Here is a 21,256-nt window from a genome sequence, read left to right as displayed (position 1 = left end):
AACAAGCGGGAAGATCGAGTGTGCATCAGAAAACGATTATCAGTGGGATATAATATGAATCTTGATTGGATGATTCTTCCCTCAGATTTATCATCAAAAAGTCTCCCACAAGAATGCTGACAACAAGATATGGGTCTGAGGAACACAACAGCACAGAGTTAAGACAAGAAAATGCTGTAACATAGATCGCCCAAAACCAAGCATCATTTCTTGCAACACATTTTAACAAGAAATGCATGGTGAAGGTATAACGAAAAAAAAAGATGCTGCCTGGCACTTTTACAAGACAGTCATTGACAAGTGGGAAGTTTGAACAGGCATTGCTATTTGCAATGTTGTACCATCTCTCTTTGATGAATTTTGGCAATTAGGTTCTGTAACATTTAATGTTTTTAAATCATTGCTGCCTGGTTTAGAGTTTTCTGCTGAAAAATATATTCACAAATTTTTCCATATCACCAAGTGAAAAACTACAGTATTTGGCAATGTAGGCTTATCTTCCTTTGCCTTGACTAGAAAATTGGCCTTTTTGTGTTATCCTCTGTATGATGAAGCCCATGATACTACAAGATATTTAGGCATCAATTCGGAGTATGGTGGGATCGGGTGTGGTAGTCACCACGGACAGTAAATATTGATAATTCGGGTAGGATAATTTCCGGGTGCAGCAAATAAGAATTCTATTGAGTTCTCCTCCTCGGAATGAGGCACAATATTCGATTTAGATTTTCGTACACTGAAATCCACCACTTGTGCATCTTTTCAACCATTCTAACAGAATAATATAGAGAAACTTGGTAACACAGGAGTATCAATTTGCCATGTGTCGAAGAACATCAAAATCATATGTATGATACACAATAAAATCAGAAATTTAGCATTTACCAGTTGTCATCTGAAGCCAGTAACATTTCACTAGGACATGTAGCATGTGTGAATTGTTATCAACAGTTATGTTTAACCTGGTATGAAATGTATAACAAGATTTTGAGTTTTCATGACAAAGTGTATCAGGGTATATGAAAACGTAGGTAAATTGGACTCAATTGTAATGGCAAGATTTAGTGGTAATTCAGTGGATAATTATCTGAGTCGATCACAGAGATGATGCTTTTAGATGGTTTTGGTGATCTTGCAACTATCTAATGGCAATACTGCTCTAGGCAAACTGACTCACATGCACTGATGGTCAGTCTCAATCATTATTTAGCCTCAGATTTATCACAAGAGAATTTCACGGTGAGGTTGTACGCGCCGGTTTTTACAAACACCATCCATGGCGAACACAGCATTTCATTTTTTAAGTACTAAGGATTTGTGAGCAAGTCATATACCCTTGGATTCTAACCAGAAGTTAACGCTAGGACTTCAGTGTTTTAACCGCTTCACTGCGGCGGCTATTCCGCCGCAGTGCTAAGGGGGTGGGGGGCCGCGCGGCGGTCCCGTGCTCATGACGGAACCGCTCCGTCATGGCACGCGGGTGAGCTGTGCTTGTGACGGAACGGTTCCGTCACGGCCCCGCCCGCTAAAAAACGTTAGTGCAGGAGCAGAATTCGCGCCGCGCAGGCGCGGCAAGAGGGCCGTGACGGAACCGTTCCATCACCAGCACAGCCCACCCGAGGCTCATGACGGAACGGTTCCGTCACGAGCATGGGAGGGGTTAACAAATATAAAGAAGCATTAGAATGTCACCGATGGTCACTGTTACAGCCGGACACATTTACTTACTCAACATGTAACAGAATTGAACGTATAAACACTGCCCTGAAGAAGCCAATGCTTAGGTGAAGCGCATTGGCTGCATGCATTTTTCTGTTTGAAGAAGAAAGGAATTAAAGAGAGCAAGACTTTCAAAACCAACTCATCTGCCTGCTCTCTTCATATTCCAGCAAATTGTTAGCTGTTAATAATTGAAAAACTCTGGTTGCCTTTCAGTTACTTGTTATATAATTTTCCAAATGTGACCGACTGGTAGCGGGTCACTTGAGGTGGGCAACACATTTTGCACATCAAACTTGTGATTACTTTGAGTGGTGCAGTGACATGGTTCCCTAGCTGCCAATATTTATTCGGCATTTCGTGTCTGCTGTCAGATGCTCTTAACTTATCAAATGCAGAGCAATCACTTGAAACAAAAGCGAGTTATAAGTCAGTATTCCACCTGGATGTGTAATCTGGAACAAGGGCTGATAACTTCAGTTCACATTCATAGTTATGAAATACAAAAACAAAGTAAAAAGAAAATTGGGAAGCAATGCATCAATGCATTAAATGTAATAATGGAAAGCTTTTTGGACACTTGCTGAGCACTCGGAAAACGAGAAGTCGGCATGCCCTTTGTAAGAAAGGAAGTGATTTATTAAGTTAGGAGAGGATAGCACTACGATAATAATAAAACACCATCTTTTTAGGTTAAAAAGAGGCATTCCTCAAAAAAGCTTTTCGTAATACTCAAATGATTTCAGTCTTCCTTGTGGTATTCCGGGGAGGGGGCTATAAGCAAGGCCACGTCCAGAGCCCTTGGTTTTCCCACCTGCTCCTGTCCACTCACAAGTGGACATACACAGATAAGTGATCAGCCATTAACCCTCGCCTGGCTTCTGCTCTAGGAAGAGGTTCCACTGATTTACTACAAAGAGGAGGTTTTCATGAATCATCAAGATTTAATCACTGTCCGAATGGATTTCTATTAGAGCTGAATTAATTATTATACCAGGATCTACATTGCACATAGTATGGTTTTAAAAGTTACATTTCAAATGTAGCTATCAGACAACTACATCCACCATCAAAGAATAAGATTTTCATTAAAAAATATTTAAAGTTTGAATCAAGTTTTTAGCATTTTGATAGCTGAAGGTGTAAAAAAAAAAAAAAGGCCTTCACCCACAACACGGCCTCTATGAAAAAGACTATTTTGTCGCTGTTCATAATACCTGTAGGGACATACTTTCCCTTCGCATGTTGCATGTCCCTCTTGTATATATTAAGCAACCCGGCGAGCTATAAGAACACTTGAGGGGAATTCTAGCTATGTATAAATTAAAGTTTTATACATTATAATATAATGCTAGATGCCACAGGAAATTGCTACATTCCCCAAGGGAACCACAGATACGAGAGAGAGAGAGAGAGAGAGAGAGAGAGAGAGAGAGAGAGAGAGAGAGAGAGAGAGAGAGAGAGAAGCCAGCCAGGTATCACTTCCAAGACTGAAATCTAAATTGATTAGCATATTTTGTTTGGTGCATGATGGTGAACATCTGAATACTTTCCGAACACATCCCGAGACATGGAGATACTTATAGCTGAGGAAACTTTGAAAATTGTCAATACAAATTCAATTCAATTCAAAGAAAGCTTTATTCGATTTTTGAAGATAAAAACCATAAAAGCACATTTAAATACAATTTTTTTAAAACATTTCCTTACATTTAATACATTATACACGAAGTTAAAATTTATATAATTGGTAAGAACCTATTATGAGGTATTTCCAGAAGATAAAATATATAAAAATAGTTGATAAAAAGTATTCAGTCCATCGACGCTCTACATTTTACTACATACTTCGGAAACTTAGCTACTGCTGCCACGGTGACTTCATCTTGTAACATATATAATTTAATCAAGGCTGGTCGCCATTGCCTAAGGCCCCATAATTTTAGCAACGGAACCAAATGTCTCTTTCTTCCCCATTCATAGTATTTACAAAATAAAATGCAATGGATATTTGATTGGTTTGAAATATCGTCACACAGACAGTTAATCAATTTGGCAGACCAATCATTTACAGTGGGAAATGTTATCAGTCTGAAGAAGCAGTCAGTCCTCATCCTTGTTAATAATAATCTCGTATAGGCGGAGTATAATGGTGATAGGTATGGTTGTATACCTGCTCCGCATAACAGGAGGTGATGGTGGGAGATAGTTGGCTTGTTTCCCTCTAAATAAGTGCGCCTATCTTCCAGCAAACCTAGACAGCGTTCTTTAAGACCCTTTTTCGTAATTAAAGAACATGAAATAGGATTTTCAAACAGTTCTGAATGGCCTATGGAATTTAGAAATTTACTGCCATAAGAAAGCCACGGTATGTTTCTTGCGGCAGCTAAACCCATACAGTCTCTAATAACATCCTTGCTAAAATCTTTTTCACTAGAGGTCCATATCTTGTGCCAAAGCAATATTGGACTTTTCTTGATTACGTCAGTGATATGGACCTGAGCAAGTTCATTGTGACAGATGGTAGTAGAGATAGATCTAGGCACTGCTAGTAAGTATCTCAAAAAGCATTTTCACTAATTTGGATCTCTCGACAGTCCGCCATGCCCCAGATTCCTGCGCCATAGGTCGCAGTAGAAACGCATTTCGCTGCGTAAATATTGAGCAGGATCTGGACCGGCTTACCGCCCATTTTTTTAGCAAATTTCTTTAAGGCGCCTATTTCTCGGCAAAAGGCCAGGTTGCGTGTGTTGATGGCTGTGTTCCATGATCCCCTGCTATTAAAAACAATGCCCAAATAGGTAAAGGTCTTTGTCAAGCTTATCTTTGTTTGATTTAAAAAAGTATTGCAGTCTACTTTGTTTTTTAATGTGCAACACATGGTAAAAGTTTTTCCCACATTTATCCTAAGTCCTCTTGAACCCATAAATGAGGAAAAACCAGTCAGTGCTTTCTGCAGACCTAGTTGTGTTCTTGACATTATGACAGCATCGTCTGCATAAAGTAATATTGGTACTGCCATGCCATTAATTTTGGGGTTATCTACTTCCAGCTTAGTCAGGTAGTCTGCCACTCCGTTTATGTATAAGTTAAAAAGAAACGGGGCAAGGATGCATCCCTGGCGGACACCTTTTTTTATAGGAAATTTCTTGGTGCATTTTCCGTTTTTACCATATCGGACCATTGCCCCCGCCCCACGGTATAAGTCCTTTATGAATGCGAGTATGTTTAAATCAATTCCTAGCTCTATAAGCGTGCTCCAAAGTACGCTGTGGTTGAGACAATCAAATGCTGAACTTAGGTCAACAAAAGTCATGTATAGATTGCTCTTTTTTACCACAGCGTATTTAGTTGTAATCAAGGCCAGGTTAAGACATTGCTCTACAGTGCCTAGCCCGATACAAATCCATATTGGAATTTTGAAAGAACTCCCTCTTCTGTGGCCCAGGTTTGTAATTTATACAACAGGATTCTGCCTGCTACCTTCATCATTGAATCAAGTAGGGAGATTGGTCTGTAACATTTTGGGTCCATTCTATCTCCTTTTTTGAAGATAGGAATTACAATAGCTTCCCGCCATGTTGTTGGAAAACCTTCTAGGCTATAGGAATTAAGAACATTTGTAAGAAGGGGGCCCATAAAGACACATTATCTTTGAATATGTCGATTGGGATGCCATCTGGCCCGGGAGCTTTAGAGTTTGCGCTTTCCTGTATGGCCTGTTCTATTTCCGGAAGTAAAAAGTGTATCTGTAACGGGAATATATCTGCCGGGGATCTCTGCAAGTCGTTCTCATTTATCAGCCAGGGATCGAGGTTATGTGGTTCAACCAAGTCATCTATTTTATATAAATCTGTGAAGTGGTTGATCCAGACGTCCTCTGTTATAGCAATTTCTAGGAGGTCTGTCGTCCTCCCCCTAAAAAAAGGTGCGTTCACTTCCCTCCAAAAGGCCGTGTTATCCCTCAAGGTGCTAGCTTTTAGTAGCGCCTCCCAGGCGGCATTTTTCAGTTCCCTTTTTCGTTTCTTGATTGACTGTTTATATACCAGTCGAGCAGTTCTATTTTCTATTAAATTTTTGGGAACTCTTTTTAATGTGTCCTTAAGGGTATTATGGGCTTTTGAACATTCAGAGTTGAACCAACCCACAGACTTCTCCCTATCATCTTCTCTTTGCTTCCTTGTCAAGTTTTTCTTGATTGTGGCTACTATTTTTCCAAAGGCCACTTTTACTGCGCACGGATTAAAAGGTTCTTCAAGGCATATCATAAATTGATCAAGATCCTCCATGATCAGGTATTTCAAAAAAAAATTGGGGTTTACCTCGGACCATTTTATAAAGTAACCATTTGTACGTGCCAGGGAGATCAAATGAGAGTGTAAGGTTGCCGTCAAATCCGATGTTTGACTGACCTTAAGGCCTGCATCAAATTTTGCACTAATCGGATAGTGATCCCTCATGGCGATATCCTCATTTTTAAAGGCCATAGCACTTCGATAGTGGCTATTGGACATCAGCATGAAATCTATTAAAGAATGTGTCCCCCTCCCATGGAAAGTGGGTTGGAAATTAACCATTGGCTCAGTGAGCTCATTAACAAAGCCTAAGTCCCAATCATGCATTAATTTGTTCATTAAATTTCCAAGGTAGGTATGTTCGAAGTGAGTGCTTGGTTCGCCATTAAGGCTTCTTATATCACAAACATTCGATCCACTGTGGGGGCATAAATGACAGTTAAAGTCGCCCATCACTATGGCACATCTTTCCGCTTTATCCCTTCCCATTCCCCACTTCGGGGCATTTGATAGCTCATCCAGGAATTCTACTTGGTCATCCCTCGCGATATTATTATATAGGTTAATCAACAAGAAACTATGGGCCCCTTTCCCGTTCACTATGAATGCCTGGCTTGAGTGCCCAATGTTATTGTTTTTGTTTTTATTCTTATTCTTATCCCGCTCAGAATCCAGACTCTCTACTGCCATGTTTGCCATGTTTGAAGCATACATGCAGAGACCGCCTGAGCTCCTACCTTTACTAGTCTGTATAGCCGGAGTAAAGTTAGTGCTAAAGCCATCTAAGTTAGTAGGCTCCAGATCCCAACATTCTTGAAGACATATTAAGTCAAAATTATTGACAAAGTACAAGAAAGTTGGGTCTGTGGCTTTTTTGGAAAGTCCCGCAATATTCCATGTTACAATGGACAGATTGTCCCTGGAATCTTTACGAGTTGGCCCCTTTCGACTTGACCCCACTCTTAACTGGATTGAACTCCCATTTTTTCCTGCACTAGCTCTTTGGGCTAGAAAATTATTTCGATTGCCATCCAATAAGACTTCCTCGTCTCCCTTGTTATTGGTTAGAATGTTAGTCCCCCCAGATACATTACTTATTACTAATGGATGCGGGCTGGGGGGTACTTGGTCGAGAGACAGATCAGTATTATTTTTCCCTAGTTTATGTTTAGGTGAATGACAAGTCCTCTCGTTTGATTGGGTACGGGTTCCCCTTTGGGCTATGGGCGTCCTGGGGTTTATAGCATCTATCTCGGTAGGTATTAAACTTGGTGATGGTCAGTCTACCATTTCTAGGCATGAAAATCGGTTGTTAGTTGGTATTCCCCTCCAGCGCTCCATATAGGATTGGTCTCTCCTTGGATTCCAGGACCAGGCCTCCCAGTCCCTTCTCCTATTCCGTGGGTCTACTTGGCTCCAGTTCCATTCAGAGCATTGGTTCCAGTTATACGGGGGTTCTTGGTCATAAACATATGTTGGAGGGTAAAAGAAGGATAGACGATTTGCATCAATTCCTTCTTTTTTTGCCAGTGTTGGCCATGAGCAAATATATTCAACTGTACCTGGGTCATCAAAATTTATAATGATACAGTCCCCCTGTGTTCTTTTCTTTGTTTCTCCAATCCAGGTCCAGGGTACCCTACGCACCATGGAAATTATGCTACTACGATAAGGGGGAAGCGGTCTATTTGTGCTAACCCATTGCTGAACTTTATTTTTTTAAGACCAAGTGGATTCTCTCACATTTTCAGGGAGTTCTGGGACCCCTGTAAGGACCACTGTGAAGGGGCTTGCCTCTGATGGGAGATTGATGGTACGCCTGAACCTCCCTCCCTTTTTTTTGTCTCCCTCAGGTTGTGGTACTGGTGTCTTAGGTGGCGTTGGCTTTTGTTTTTCTGCCTGAGTGGGTCCTTTAGGGATATCAGATGTTATCTGTGTGTTATCCTGAACTACTTTTGGTTTTTCTTGTGCATTGGGCGTGTTTGAAGATGTTTTAGTTTTTGTTATTGGCCCTGGATGTTTCTGTGTAGTGATGCCTTTAGTACCCCCCACATTAGCGACTCCTAAAGCTTTTGAATTGGTTGGATTGTTTGGATGGATAGTTAGCTTGGCTAGTTGTTTTTCAATGTTCATTAGAGTTCGCTCCATTGCCAGCTGTTTATTTGATTCACATAGATTACACCCCCCCCACCTGCAGCATCTGCATTAGTGCCCCGCCCACACTCCACTCGGCGGCCCTACTCCGCGATGTTACCAGGAGTTAGGCGGCGGGAGGCGGGCAGGCACCCTAAACGCTGTTCTTCCTTGGAGCTGGGACGATCTCTGACAGGCAAGACGCAGAGAACTTAGTGCTGGATAGATTCCCGCGCTCGACCGGGGTGACGTTGATTTTAAGCGCCTCCTGGCGCGAAAAGCTTTCCCTGGGTGCCGCTAGGGCTGCTGGGGCTTGTAGTTCTTATGCCCCGCCCACACTCCACTCGGCGGCCCTACTCCGCGATGTTACCAGGAGTTAGGCGGCGGGAGGCGGGCAGGCAGGGACCCCAAACGCTGTTCTTCCTTGGAGCTGGGACGATCTCTGACAGGCAAGACGCAGAGAACTTAGTGCTGGATAGATTCAATTATCAATTAGAAAATCACAATAGTCTACAGTGAGGTAATATATTTTTCAAGAAGTTCCTGTGGCAAAGGAAGGCTCTTCCACTACTAATATGGTACACTGGGGAACTGGCAGCGAATTATACAGGTTCTGTGAAATTACACAAATGGGTAAGCACCATCTTGAGAAGAAAAGGTAAATTAGATCACCGCCACAAGGAAGAGGAAGACGCTCTACATACGACACTGACTTAATAGGATCACAGGGAGATCACACTGCAGCAACTCAACAAATTCCATTAGGAATTATCGCATGACTTGTTTAATATGCGCTGCCTTGGCGAAGCTCTGTGGCACTGTCTGCCTGAGTGAAACACGTTTCAGATGGCCTATGAATACATTCTGCAACTAAGATTCCTATGGTTGTCTGCACTATGGACATATGCTGGACTAAAGATTCCTATACTTTGTAAAAAATACCTAACCTTGGATCCTGTGAGTGACTATTCGTGTTTAAAATCCCTTCTCAAAAAAGAACTACCAGCCTTCTCCGGTTTGTGAAATTTATATGTGGGTTACTCCCAAGTCAGGCTTCCAGTACCTCCTGGGTCAACCAAGGCACAGCTAGTAGCGCCAATGGAAACTACAGCCCAAATGATGTATCTGGACCCAACTCTGTGTGCTGAAAGTGCATATATAAAAAAACTGTACAGTTATCGGCAGATATATTGCACATTATTAGACTCGACCGAGTAACAACAAGAGAGAGAGGAACAGGCCATAGTGCTGGTCCTTTTCCCCAGAAATACGTATTAGAACAACATGGACAAGACCTCCAGCAGGTACAGGTCAAGGATGATCGCATGTCACCTGGTCGTTGGATGCTAACAGGTCGTTATTAGAATCCGCAAATAATTAATAGGTAATCCATATTAATTAGCACAGACTATTGAATTGTGTCTTTCAGCCTAAATAACCAATATTACTGTTGTCCAACTCAATGTTACTCAGAAGAATGAAAGCCTGAATCATCCCAGTCTGAATTCAAAGCCGTGGTCGACTACTTACACACAGATCTACAGAGTGGATGGTCAACTCACTGTGCTATTTCATCAGTATTAAGCTTACTCATCTGTGTATAGGAGTTCTAGGCAATCTGCTATAAAGCAGTGAACCAAAGAAAAACTGTAATAAAACATTGCATTTTACCGGAATCATTTGAATGAGGGAGGGAGCGTGTGATTTGCAAAGTGCGCCATTATGGCAACAAGCTGTTTAAGATTCAGAAGCCTCAGGTTTCCTACAAAGAGTGGCAGATGGTGGACTTTCTAAGTGGTGGGGCAGAAATTTTATACCTGAGTATAATGAGCGAGCGAGCCTGAAGTATAAAAAAGGGTGCATTGGGGGGTCACCCACCCGCAAGAAAAGTTTGGGGGAAAAATGGATTCAAATTTTGGATTTTACACCACATATTCACTGCAAATAGTTGAAAACAGGGAATCAAAATATAGCATTTTAAAGCACAAGTTTGAAGAAAACATTAGAAACAAGTCAAAGATTTGCCCAATCCAGCCCTCATTTGCTGTTGGTTGATTGCCCTCTGAACTCTGTTGCACAGATTCCCTTGTCCCCCATAGTCTGCTTTTCACATTTTATTTTGGTGCAGTTACTATAGCTGCAACCCCACCCGAAGGTAGTGGAGCACCAATTATTTTCATGTGCAGTTTTACATAGTGCCAACACTACCTAAAGGTATTGTAGTACATGACATTAGCACCAGTTCCTTTACACAAGGAAACGTTAATTTTTGTAGGAACAGGGAGATTAAGTGATTTGCCCAGAATCGAGGATGTTAAGCTGACGCTGGAAGTCAAACCCGGTTTCCTAGCTCTATAGTCGGCAGCTGTGGCCCTCATACCATATCCTCTCCCAAGAGGAAGCCAGATCCTCTCTACATTTTGTGATAACAGCCAAATAACTTAATCTCCCTGTGGCAGCCCACATTTGCTATCGGTGGCCCGTCCACCTCCTGCCCGTTGATGCTTGCCGGCTGAACTCCGCTGCACAGATCCCCATCTCCCCCAACTCTGCTTTTCACATTTTTTTGTAAGCACAGTTTTATATAGCAGTAACACCGCCCAAAGGTAGTTGAGCACTTCACATTAGCACTAGTGACTTTTTTGTGCAGTTTTATATCAAGCCAACACCACTCTAAGGTATTGGAGCGCTTTACATTAGTGCACGTTACTTTTGGTTGAGTACTTTTATATAGCGCCAACACCAAGCGAAGGTATTGGAGTGCTTAACATTAGCACCAGTTACTTTATACAAGGCCACATTAATTTTTTTAGGGTTGGCGAGATTAAGTAATTTGCCTGAAATCAAGGAAGTAAAGATGATGCCAAATCTCAAACTCGGTTTACCAGCTCCATAGTCAGCAGCTCTGGCTCTTATGCCACATCTTCTCCCGAAAGGACGCCATATCATCTCCCTAACCTCAGCCTCAGTTCCACATTTTGATATTCCAGATAAATCACTTAATCACCCTGTTTCTAAACACAAGCATTGGAAAATCCAGTAGGTGAAGGAGCCAGAGGCCTAGCTCTGGCCCTTATGCCACATCGTCTCCCTTAAGGACGCCATATCATCTCCCTACTTTGGCCTCAGTTCAACATTTTGTTATTAAGGATAAATCACTTCATCACCCTGTTACTAAACACGACACTGACAAACCTGTAGGTGAAGGAGCCCAAGGCCAAGCCAGCGTGACATGGTCTATAATAATACATGCTAGATGCCATGTGTGCAGCTACAGTAGGGCTGAGAACGAGAGGGCTTCATGCAAGGGAAGGCAGGGTGAACTGCAGCAGGCCAAAACAAAATTTCACGTAAAACTCATTCACCTACATACTTATTCTCCTCGGGCCTGGTGACTGGACTGCAGTGGCACAGACTATTAGCTCACACTTTAGAAGAACCTGGAAGCTGTTGGACTCTTCCCCAATGCCTCAGCCTACCTATCATACCAGAATCATCAGGTGGTGCTGGGTCTCGGAGACCACTGACATACCTACTCCTACATGGTGTCAGACAGCCTGCCGTGCCCCCAGCCATGGAGATTAACGAATATGCTACTTACCAGTATGCATCTGTTCTTGGCATGTAGGGCTGCTGACATTCATATCTGTGCATAGATCGCCGCCTAGTGTTGGGTCCGGATGATTGCACATTGTTGTCCTGGAAGAGTCTTCGAAGTATCACGAGATAGGTGGCTCCTCCCCTGGACTACAGTGCGCATGGGCATCGACTCCATCCCCAGATTGTTTTTAGCCATTGCGGCCAAGATGGAGTGAAACTTAGTGAATGATGACCATGCTATGAGTATATGTGAATACTGCAGCTGCTACAGGCGCCGGGGAGGAGGGCGGGCGATATGAATGTCAGCAGCCCTACATGCCAAGAACTGCATACTGGTAAGTAGCATATTCGGTTCGAGGCATGTGGGCTGCTGAATTCATATCTGTGAATAGAATACATAGCAGTCCCTCCATTAGCGGCAGCCGCCCGTGCCAGCTGCAGCAGTTTGGAAAAGTGTTTTGAGAACAGCCTGCCCTACAGCTGCCTGCTGTTTGGAGTGCACATCAACACAGTAATGCTTAGTAAATGTGTGTGTGGGAGACCATGTGGCTGCTCTACATATGTCTTCCAAAGGAATGTTTCCAAGGAAAGCCATAGAGGCCCCCAACTTTCTGGTGGAGTGGGCTCTTGGCGGAATGGTAAGAGTGCATTTTGCGTTAATGTAGCAGATCTGGATACATTTAACTATCCACCTAGCAATACCAGCCTTGGAAATAGGGTTACCTTTGTGGTGTGGTGCAAAGGCGACAAAGAGTTGCTTAGTTTTCCGAAAATCCTTGGTCCTATCGATGTAATACATCAGGGCCCTTTTTACGTCAAGGGTATGGAGCATCCGCTCCGCCAGTGACCCAGGATTTGGAAAGAAAACAGGTAATTCGATTGTTTGGTTGATATGAAAGTGAGACACAACCTTTGGAAGAAATTTAGGGTTAGTGCGAAGCACTACCCTGTTGGAATGAATTTGAATAAATGGCTCTTGGATAGTTAGGGCATGTAGTTCACTAAACCCTCCGTAGCGATGTAATTGCTATGAGGAAAGCCACTTTCCACGTCAAGAACTGAATTTCGCAGGAATGCATTGGTTCAAAGGGAGGACCCATCAGCCTGGTAAGAACCACGTTGAGGTTCCACTCAGGAGCTGGTGGAGTCTGTGGAGGAATGACTCGTTTGAGCCCTTCCAGAAAAGCCTTAATGGCAGGCACCCTGAAGAGGGAGAGGTGCTGCCTATTCTGGAGATAAGCGGCCATTGCAGACAGATGAATGCGAATGGAAGCATAGGCCAGATTACACTTGTACAGGTGGAAAAGGTAACAGATAATGTTCTGAATAGAAGCATCCAGCGGGTTAATGTTGTGGTCTGCACAATAAATGACAAACCGCTTCCATTTTGCCGCATAGCATGCTCTAGTGGTGGGCTTCCTTGCCTCCCGAATGATGTCCATACAGTCGGAAGGTAGGTGCAGGTAGCCAAACTCTAGGACTTCAGGAGCCAGATCGCCAGGTTGAGCTGTTGCGGATCTGGGTGCTGAATGTCGCCATGGCTCTGCGTCAGAAGGCTAGGCGTGAGATGTAGCCTTTGATGCGGTACCACGGACAGTTCCAGAAACGTGGTGTACCATGGTTGGCGAGCCCACGTTGGAGCAACCAGGATGAGAGTCATCGAGTGCTGCCTGAGCTTGCGTGCCACCAGCGGAATCAGAGGCGCTGGGGGAAAAGCGTACGCAAATCTGCCTGACCAGTTCATCCATATCGCATTGCCCTGCGATTGCGGGTGTGGGAACCTGGCGGCGAAGCTTTGGCATTTTGCGTTCTCCTTTGTGGCGAACAGGTCTATCTCTGGATGACCCCACCTTCGGAAGTACGGCTGGAGTACTGATGGATGTATCTCCCACTCGTGCATCTGGTGGCTGTGCCTGCTGAGCAGGTCCGCCATCTGATTGTCCTTGCCCGGGAGATGCTCTGCCATGAGGAAGATGTTCCTCTGAATGGCCCACTTCCACATGCTCTGAGCCAGATGAGGCAGCTACGGAGAGTGTGTTCCTCCCTGCTTTTGAATGTAGTACATCGCCGTCATGTTGTCCGTCCGGATCAACACGACCTTGTTGCACAGATGTATCTTGAATGCTTTCAACGCCATGAAGATTGCCATCAGTTCCAGAACATTGATGTGCATCTTCCCCTGTTGTTGCGCCCATAGTCCCTGCACAGTGTACTGGAGTACATGCGCTCCCCATCCCTGGAGAGAAGCGTCCGTTTTCAGGACAATCTGTGGCACAGGCTCCTGGAACGGTCGGCCCTTGCAAAGGTTTCGTGGATTCCACCAATGCAGAGAGTTGTATGCCCAACCGTTTACCAACACTAGGTCTTTCAACTGGTTGTGAGCCTGAGTTCACTGACGTGCTAAGCACTCCTGAAGCGGACGCATATGTAGTCTCGCGTGCGGGACAATGGAGATGCAGGAGGCCATCATGCATATCAACTGCATGAACACTCTTGCTGGAAGCGAGTGTTGAGGTCTGAATTTTTGGATCAGCGACTGAATGCTGCTGACTCTCACTGAACTTGGCTTTGCTGTGGCCGCCAGAGTGTCTATGGTCGCACCCAGATACTGCCGTATGTGGGCGGGCTGGAGGTGGGATTTTGGGTAATTCAGTGAGAATCCCAGATCGTGCAGGAGGTGAATGGTTTGGGACACGTGGTGGGCACACTGCTGGGCTGACTTCGCTTGGATAAGCCAGTCGTCCAGATAGGGGTAGACGTGGATGTTTTGACATCTCAGATGTGCCGCCACCGTCGCCAGGCACTTTGTGAACACCCTGGGTGCCGTGGTGACCCCAAAAGGCAAAACCCTGAATTGGTAGTGCTGGTTTTGGATGGTGAACCTGAGGTATTTTCTGTGTGCAGGATGTAGTGGAATGTGAAAGTACGCATCCTTCAGGTCTAGAGTTGCGAGAAAGTCCCCCCGTTGGAGCAGCGGGAGCACTTGCTGCAGTGTTAGCATGTGGAAGTGCTCCGATAGGATGTAGAAGTTGAGGGGCCTGAGATCCAGGGTGGGCCTGAGGGACCCGTCTTTCTTTGGAATCAGGAAGTACAGGGAGTAAACTCCTGTGCCTCTTTCCTGCATAGGCACGAGCTCTATTTCCCCTTTTTGCAGCATGACGTTGACCTCCTGCTGCAATAAGTGCAAGTGCTCGTCCGACGTAGGACGGTGCCTTGGGGGTATGTTGGGTGGAGTGGATGTTAACTCCAGACAATAACCAAATTGGATAAGCTTTCTGACCCACCTGTCCGTGGTGATGGACTTCCACACGGGCAGGAACTGCTGGAGTCTCCCCCCGACCGGTGTTGTGTGGTCGGGGGGCAGTGACAAGGCGTCACTGTTTGTTGGCGGTTGAGGACCTGGAGCTGTTGTTGCCACGTCCTCTGCCTTTGGCGCTGTTGCCGCGATATCCACCTCGACTCTTGTTGGCATAAGTAGTCTGGGTGTTGCCCTTGTAGAACTGCATGGACTGTGAAAGCTGGCCCCTTGAGGTGCCTCTGGTAGTGGAGCGACGAAAGGACCCACCCCGAAACTGCTGGGACTGCAAGGCACCCATGGATTTTGCAGTGTCAGTGTCCTTTTTCATTTTTTCTAGGGTGGTGTCAACCTCCAGGCCAAACAGGTAATCTGGGTTGACTGTTTGGTTCAAGATGGTGGTCTGGATGTCTGGCTTGAAACCAGATATTCTCAGCCAGGCATGTCTCCGAAGCATAACACTGGTGTGAATGGCGCGTGCAGCGGTGTCAGCCGCGTTGTGGAAAGTGAGCCCATAATTCTAACGATGCCCAGGCTGCTGGCGCAAACCGCCTCTCAGTTCCCATTCTGAATAATTATCAAATAAAGAGACGGGCGCTGGGAGCAGGAATCAAGAACAGAGTTTATTTCTCATGAGGAGAGCATGTCATTTCGGACACGAAACACAGTGTCTTTCGGGAGGTGCTCTAACAAGTGAGCGTGAGACTCCGGCTTTTATACATTTGCAGAACATTTGATGATACAATCAGGTCAATGTGTCGCAAAAGGGAAACATTCCTATAATCCTCGTGATGATCCTATTCCACATACATTCACAATGGGGACCCTTGACCTGCTGATAAGAGGGGAGGGCAATCATGCAGCTGAGTGTGTCGTAGGATGTGTGCGCCTGATCATGGCCCAGGGGGTGGGGTGGCTAGGCATACAATAAGGGCAGTAAATGGTATCTCCTGGCTTAGGCGATGGCCTCGGACATGTGTGGTCAGCCAGACTCGGGGGAAGGGGTCATCAAAGGAGTGGTATTCATGCCTGCGTGGACAATCGAGCGCGGAGGGAGGGCTCGTCAATAGAGGGGCATTCATGGAAGGGAAGGAGGTGCTGGTCAGGCGCGGCCGTGACTCTCAAGGACAAGGCTTTGCGGAAGAAGAGGGTTTATGACTTGTTCATGTGAGGAGAAGGAGGGGGTCAGGGTGCGTGCAGGGCTAGAGTCGCGCAGAGAGAGAGAGAGAGAGAGAGATCTTATGACCTGTACATGAGAGAACAGGGGCAGCCAGATACAACTGGGGGGGGGGGGGGGCTATGTCAGCTGAGGCGGAGGATGCTTCTTCAAGAAGGAAATGGGGAGGGCCTGGGTCAAGCAGGAGGGTTACCTTTCACATCAGGATCGCGTAGAGGGAGCGGGTTTCATGGCCTATACATGAGAGAGGGGGTGCAAGATACGCGCAGGAGGGAAGCTGGGGAGTCTAATGGGTAAAAAGGGCCATGGTGCCTAGAATGGCCGTACATATGCATAGGGGTACGGGTTCTTACTGGCAGGGTGATACGGTCAATAATTTACAGTATCCATGGTGCTCACAAGGAGAGGAGTGGGAGAAGAGGGGGAATGAATGCTGTCTATGTACATCGAATTTGTCAGATTTCACAGTCGCCCCTTTTTACATAGCAGCAATCATTTTTACAGCTGATGACATTACGGGCAGGCAAGCATCGATGACGAATTAGCACTTTGTCGATACTAACATGTGGCGTACAATCATAGACAGTTAAGGTGAAGGGAAGAATGCAGTACATACGAAATTACATTTTCGGTGTGTTCCTAACAGTTAAACGCATTACATAGCACAAGGCTTTCTGACTTAAAAATGTGACCAATGAACATTTTGACCAAGTAGTCAAGGGAGGAATTCAGTTCAATAAGCAAGATCTCTTCGTCACAGTGTCTATTATCAGTGAGCCATCACTGGTAGGCTCTAGTCCGTGTCCTTTCGTTGGCGCTGCTGAGCACCCGCGGTGGAGCTATAGGTCCAGCTCGGTTCTATCCTTACGCGTTGCAGGGTGCGGTCAGTCCTCTACTGTTAGACCACAGTCCTGTTCCCTAAACAGTCCGTTTGGTGGCGCCTTATGCTCGGCACCTATAGTTCTATGGCAACACCCTATTCCCATATGAAGGCAGTTCTTTCCTTTGGCAAAAGGTGACGTGGGAAGGTGGGTGAATGTTGTTCAAACAGTCAATGGGAGAAAGAGTGAGCGGAGTTGGGTCAGAGTTCCTGGGACACACAAAAGGGACCAAGGGAGCAAAGGATAACAAGCAGGCAGGCCCATCAATCAGGCCCAGGGAAGGGGGACGGAGACTCCAGGCACACGTGGGTTAGCAGACGGAGGGCTTCAGGTCGGCCCGTCATTTTTCATTTTCCACGTTGAAAGTGCTGTCTCGTCCGTATCTTGTTGCTCTGCAGCTCCACCTTTGGTCGAGGTCACACGTGTCCCAGGATCTGTAGCCAGGCTGTACGTCACATCCGACCCATCTCCTTCGGTGATCGTGCATCTTTGAATGAGTACAAGACAGTGTTTTAGAGAAATGGCAGAAGAAGATATCTACGCATGTGAATTCCTCCCTCAATTTTTCGCATTTGAGTCCTTATGGTCATTGGTCACAGTCAGAGGTCTATTACCAAGCAGTGCATGTGTCAGCATTCCTACTGAGTTTATGGCAGGTATATTCATTGGCCCATTTATGATTCAAGTGAGGACAAGATAATATTTCCATCAACTGTGCATTACATCATTTTCAACATTAGCGCAGCATTTCCCTTCAGAACCGGCTAACATTTTCAGACAGGGCGGGGGTGCTATCGTCGAGTGTCGGGCAAAACAAGATATCCTCAAGGGTCAGCAGCTACCCATGGTCATTATGTTTATACCGGGGACAACGGAAGCGGTTCTATCAAAAATGGGGCGGGGATGCTTCAGGCGCTTGCGCTTGGGTGCAAAGGGGTGGGGCAATCTGGGTATTGGGTGTCAATCTAGACGTTGGCGTTCGTCTCTGAAGAACAGACATAGGATGCCATTGACATACAGTTCCCCTATAAATGGCCTGATTTGGGGGACTTTAGTCGTCTTACCTGTCCTTTCCTTCTTAGCCAATTCAAGTTCATTCATTTTGCAGAAAGGAGAGGCAGTAACATGGCAAGATACAGTCATTTTAGTTTTGGTCAATTTCGCTGAACACCTTCGTGTTCAAATACGTATCAAATCGGAGTGGTGCCGGTGGGGCACAATTTTACCAAAAAGATGGACAGAAAATAGGGAGGCTCTCAAAGAGAGTGAGAGTCGTCCGCAGTCTAAACGAGCCATTCGGTACACGCATGACATGTAAGGAGAGAGAGAGAAAGAAGGGTGGAGAGAGAGACGTGTACGAAAATAGGTCATTTAGTGCGTTCACAACACGGAACAGCAAAGGTCAGGTAACATGCAGATATAGACAGAGGGGAGACATATATTCGTACGTTACACACACACAAACTCAGACAGGGAAGACGGCACATGTATTACACATAGACAAGACATTCACAACAAGACGGGAAACAATTGTTAGTCCACAACATCTGCTTTTTATATATATATCCTACATATCTTTACTATCCTATTTATCTACGTGCTTAGCTCTTTCTGCCTTTCCCCCCTTTTTCTTCTCGTTTGTCACGCCTGTGAGCGTTCCCAATTACCAATACTCACACCTCCGTTGGCTGATCGGAAATTAACCTGGTCATGCTAGTTACCCATGGTTGGATCTTAAACCATTTTTCTGTTCCCTCCTGTGGTGGGAAGTTCTCCAGGCTGAGGCAACGGCAAGTATTGATCGGGAAAACAGTCGGACAGCTTGGCTATATCTGCAAGAGTGTGAGAAAGGGAGTAGTGCATTTTGAACATCGGCGACATTTCTAACTTCCTAGACGGGTGGTGCCGTGGCAACCCTTATACGTACGATTTTCTTTGTCCTTTCCCTACCTATTCAAACGTCCGGTTACATTATTTAACACGTCCTTTCTAGTCAAAATTTTGTTCGTCATTCAGTACCTGTCCAGTTTCTATGTCAGTCCATCCTCTCAGTCGCTATGTCCTAAGGAAGAACAGTCATGTTAAGTCTACGTCTTTTCTTTTAAGAACCTATCGTTATAACGACTTCACACATATTCCCTCTTTTCCTTTTTCGTCGGTGGTCTGACCGTCGCTCTTCCACACTTCAGCCGACGTTCCGACGTGACCTGCAGAAGGGAGGGAAAAGAAGGGGTGGGGGTGGCAGCATTCAAAGTACATCAGCATGTAGTAGCCCGAAAATGTTTTTACTTACCACATACTCGACCCATCTTCACGTACCGCCTTTCTTTACCATCTCGGCGTTTAAGCCCAGATTTGACCAGTAATGTCAGATAGATAATCATTGACGAACTGCCTATCTACATGAGTTACTCGGTCGTAACCCTCTTTGTCGGGTACAAGGGTGACGGTCAGGTGGCATTTTCTGCGGAGTCGTTTTAAGGGTGCCTAAAACACCTTTCCTGGCTGTCTGCGATACATAATTGTAGCTGTCAACTATCTGATCCCTTTTTGTCTACATCCTTCATCATACTTATTCTTCGCTCATAGTCGGAGGACATTCAAAACTCATTAATGCGACTGCTACAACCATGCTTTCTTTTTCAAAATACTTTAATAAACGATATCGGTGGCAGTTCATTTGCATAAAGTGCAGCAGTGCAGTAAAATCATATTAAACTCTCCTACAGAGCAAGCATGATGCATGTCAGTAATTCATCTTAAATACGTTCATAAATACATCGTCCAATGATCATTCATTTATACCAATTCATTTCCCAACTCATAAACAGTACCCACCCTTAAGTCAATTCATTGTTCAAGCACATACTCAATACCCTTCATATTTACTTTCATTATCCAAACGTTATATATATCTCGGTGCAAAAAGGTTGCGCGATCAGGGTGCAACAAAGTTCATTAAAAACGTCACATTTTGCGTCGGCGCCATTTTGGGTGGGGTCAGGCGAGTTCTAGCACAGTCAGAGTGTCTCTAGTCTCGCAAGGTTGGCCCAGAACTTTCCATTGGCAGTTCAGAAAGTCTCGTGCAATGTGGTTAACAGTCTAACAATATGGACCATGAGTCAAAGAGTGGGAAGGGCGGCAACAATTTTCCTACCGGGTCTTTCTGGTGTTCCTCCGGAACTGAACAAGCCTGTGCCGTGGCGGCATCTTAGCCATTTCCGATCCAAGTCTGGTGCCGGCAGGAGCAGCACCGCTGTCGTGGTTCCCAGCAAAGGGGACGGGGGCACCCATGCAGGGGGTCGGGGGCCCCCCGGCTCTTATAGAATCTTCAAGGTCGAGGAGAGGCGATATGGAGCGTGTGCCCGTCCTGGGCAGAGGACCTCTTTTTGATGTTGACCCTTAAGCGAAGAGCGTTGGGGTGTCGCTGGAAGCCTCCACCTGGAGGGAGGTGGGGGAGGGCCGTTCGCGGCACCTCCCCCTTCCAGCGACCCTGCGCCGTTCCCCGGCTCCATAGTTTTCGACATCGGCCATGCCAGCCATTGATGATGGGGGGGGTGGTCGGCGGCTGAGGCAAGACAGCCCCCCCCTTTCCCTCGGCGACATGTGGCGGGACTACCTTCGACTCTCCAGGGAGCGTGGAATGTGGCAGGACTGCCTATACCTATGAAGGCAGGCGGTGAATTTGGCATGTGGCGGGACTATCTGATTTGCCGCCGTTCTTGCCTTGGCTTCGGCTCTGGACCAGCAGATGATGGCATGCGGCGAATTTGAAATGTGGCGGGACTACTTGATTCGCCGCCATTGTCGCCTTGGCGTTGGCCTTTGGCAAAAGCCGGATCGGGTGAGAGAGAGGGGTGGTCGGTGGCCGAGGCAAGACAGCCCCCTCTCTCCCCGCGGCCTGCAGGGCGGCAGAAGGGAGAAGACGGAGAGGTCCTTGTCATCCTTTTTGGACCGCCTGCCCAACATCGTCTCCTTCTGACCGTGGGCAGGCGAGTCCCTCGTGCCTTCAGGCCTCGCCTTCCGGATGGGCGTAACCGCGGGCCTGTTGCACTTCGGGAGCTTCCGGAATGGGGGTAGGTACCTATTGAGTTGTTTCTATTTCATGTGACCGTTATTTGGGCGGGGCGGGCAATGAGGCAGATATGTTGGGAAC

The 21,256-nt window shown here is 45.8% G+C and overlaps 1 protein-coding gene across 3 annotated transcripts in view; it reads right to left on the bottom strand.

Moving 5' to 3' along the window:
* The window catches only part of TTC12 (tetratricopeptide repeat domain 12), a 377,867-nt gene that overhangs the window by 71,020 nt on the left and 285,591 nt on the right, over nucleotides 1-21,256 (bottom strand). The gene's annotated exons all lie outside the window — the stretch shown is intronic.

The sequence above is a fragment of the Lissotriton vulgaris genome, chromosome 2_1 (assembly GCF_964263255.1).
Source record: "Lissotriton vulgaris chromosome 2_1, aLisVul1.2, whole genome shotgun sequence".
Classification (NCBI taxonomy): Eukaryota; Metazoa; Chordata; class Amphibia; order Caudata; family Salamandridae; genus Lissotriton; species Lissotriton vulgaris.
The sequence above is the reverse complement of the archived record's forward strand: the minus strand, read 5'-3'. Positions and strand labels throughout refer to the sequence as shown.